The sequence below is a fragment of the Myotis brandtii genome, unplaced genomic scaffold (genome assembly GCF_000412655.1).
Source record: "Myotis brandtii unplaced genomic scaffold, ASM41265v1 scaffold480, whole genome shotgun sequence".
Lineage (NCBI taxonomy): Eukaryota > Metazoa > Chordata > Mammalia > Chiroptera > Vespertilionidae > Myotis > Myotis brandtii.
Window position 1 is genome coordinate 332951 of NW_005368342.1, and position 3264 is coordinate 336214.

The following is a 3264-nucleotide window of genomic DNA, read 5'->3' on the forward strand; positions in this document are numbered from 1 at the left end:
CCATTCACAAATTTCATGCACTGGGCCTCTAGTATATATTTATTCAAAGAGCATGCATAAAAAGCAATCCTAGTTCTAAAATAAACACAAGAAGAGATGCTCAAACTCACCAGTAATCATGGAAATGTAATTTGAAAATCAAAGCAACAAATGATACCATTTTCTTCAGCTGTATGTATATTGGTTCACATTCTTAAAATATTTCAAAAATTTATAAAAGTGCATGCAAATGTGTGAGGAAACAAGCCTTTTGATTATTGGTGGAACCACCATGGATAATAATTTGATAATGTCTACTAATATTTGAAAACCTTATGGCACAGCAATTCTTGTTCTTTAATATTCACCCAAATTAACACAGATGGACAAGGATATTTATTGCAGCATCATCTATAACAGCAATTACCTTAGACAAATAACTATATTATCACTATAGATTATTATGCAGCAGTTTAAAATAAAGCAAAAATTAAGATAATTTCATTGAAGGATAGAAAAAGATAGACATGTAATGAAGCAAGCATAGTAAAATTTTTATGGTAGAATCTAATTTGTGAGTATATGGATATTCTCTGTAAAATTCATTCAAGTTTGCTGTATGTTTTATTTGTTCATAATAAAATAGTGGGGGAAGCATATGCTGATTAGATGAATCAAACACCAATAACAAAAAGTAATGCATCACATTTGTGTTACAAACATAAATGTATATTAACAACAGATTAGAGGAGATACAGAATAATATGACACCACTTCTGTTAAAATATGCTAATTTAACTATATGCATTTTCTTTAGGTAAAACACATATGTATTTGTAAAGCTATAAAACATTATATACAACTGTAGAAATGACATATACTGTCATATAAGATATTCCATTTATGTAAAACACACACACACACACAGACAAATAAAATCTAGCAATAATCTAGAGGGTAGAAGAGAGTGTGTGTATACAGAATTGAGGTGATGGTCAAGGGGATATTTGTTTAATCTGTAATGCTTTAATATTTTACAAATTAATGTTATCAAAAATCACTTTTAAAATGAAAAACAATATTTAAACATAAATAAATTTTATATATTCTCATTTTCCCCATTTAGGGCATAAGATATCTGTGGCAGGCATAAACTTTACTTATTGCTTTTTACCACAGAGCCTTCCCCAAAGTATCCCCTCTCTTCTTGGGGTTTAACACTTTGTCTCTAACCCTCAAAAACTAAAGCCCTCTCTTCATTTAACCCTTGCCAAACCTATGAAGTGATTAAGTGTGAAGACTCAGGAGACAGTCAAACTGGGATTGAATCTTTCAATTCCACTTCAATTCTCTGCCACTTCCTAGGTGTGGACTTTAGGTAGATTAGTTAAAACTCACTATGCTTCAGTTCTATCATGTATAAAATGGATATAATACCTCACTATAATACCTCACAGGACTGTTGTGAGGATTACATAAATAAAAAATGTAGTAATTATGCAGAATAGCTCCTAGCACATAAAAGTTTCTCAGTAAAATTTTGTTAGTATTACCTGTGAAATCTGCATAATTTGACTAATAATCCTGATTGCTATATTTTAGTCAAAGGAAGTCACCATTCCTGCTCCTCTGAGTCATCTGAATTTTATAAGAAATTTAAAGAGACCTTTTTTTTCCCTCAGGCAATGACTACATATAAAAGTAGTATAGGGCAACAATGTTATAGATGGCAAAAGGCAATGTCAGTTTATAACTAGACCCTAGTTTAGGAGTATAAACATTTTTACTCCTCACACCTAACCTGAAATGCTCTTTCTCTCACTACTGATTCAAATCATTCCTATCCTTCAAAGACAAGTTGAAATCCCACTTGCCCAGAAAGCCTCCTCTGTATGTAGCTTTCATGAATTTCTTCCTCCTTCAAATTCCTACAGAACTTTTAGTTGGTACCAAGCAGCACAGCTTTTAGTCCAATAATGTTTTGTATCACTCTCAATAATTTAGTATGGAAGTTTTGTCTTAGGTGTGAGAGTAAGATATGTATCACCTCCCTTATCATCAGGACTGAGCCATATGCCTCAGGTTACCTTTCCTTTCTAACTAATCCTGGCCATGGAAAGAAATGCAGTGGGCATTGCAGACACATAGTGGTCTGATTGTCAAGCCATATGTAAATGAAACTGTGGGAGTTCTGTTTAAAATCAGATTTCTACAGTTATTACTGGGATCTCTTAAAGTCTGCCATAGGTTTCTGCACATAATATCTGTTGAGTGGCTGCATCATGGAACAATATTGATGGCACACACTACAAAAAGTATAAAGTGGAGCCACTGTAATATGTTAATCTAATGAATACTGAGATTAGAATGGCTATCCTTGCAAAAGACATAGCTTAAAGAGGAAGCAAATACTGTGCTTCAATTTCTTTAAAACAAAAATTTTACTGGAAAAATTATGATAAAGAGAGAATTTTTTGGTAGAATTCACTTGTGAAGTTATCTTATTCTTTGCGGATTTTGGGATACAGAGTCAATCACCTTGCTTGTTATTCATTGAGTCACACTTTCAATATTTCATAATTCATTGTATTCTGGTACAAATTTATCCATTTCTCTAAATTATTTAATTTTTGCATATAATTGCTCATAGCAGTAGTATTATAATTAATTCTTTGTATTTCTGTGGTATTAGTTGTAATGTCTCCTTTTTCATTTATAATTTTATTAATTTAAGTCATCTCTTTTTTATCCTTAGTATAGCTAAGGTTTGCCAATTTTGTATATCTTTTCATAAAACAAACTCTTATATTTGTCAATATTTTCTATTGCCTTTCTAGTCTCTAATTTATTTATTTCTGCTCTAATCTTTATAATTTCCTTCCTTCCACTAAGTGAAAAAGCCAAACAGAGAAAGAAAAAAATGATATGATATCACTTATGTAGATTTTTTTAAAGCTGATTTTATAGAAACAATGAATAGATGGTGATTGGCAGGGCATGCAGGAAGAAATCTATTCCACAGCATGGTGACTATAGTTAATATATGGTATTGTATACTTGAAAGTTGCTGAGGATAGACCTTAAGTATTCTCACCAACAAAAAATGATTTAACTATCTACACTAATAAAAGAGAAACATGGTAATTAGCATACGACCGCTACCCTTTTCATTGGCTAATCAGAGAGTATATGCAAATTAACTGTCAGCCAAGATGGCTGCCGGCAGCCAGGCAGCTGGAAGTGAACATGAGGCTTGCTTGCTGCAGTGAAGGAGGACTCCAACGT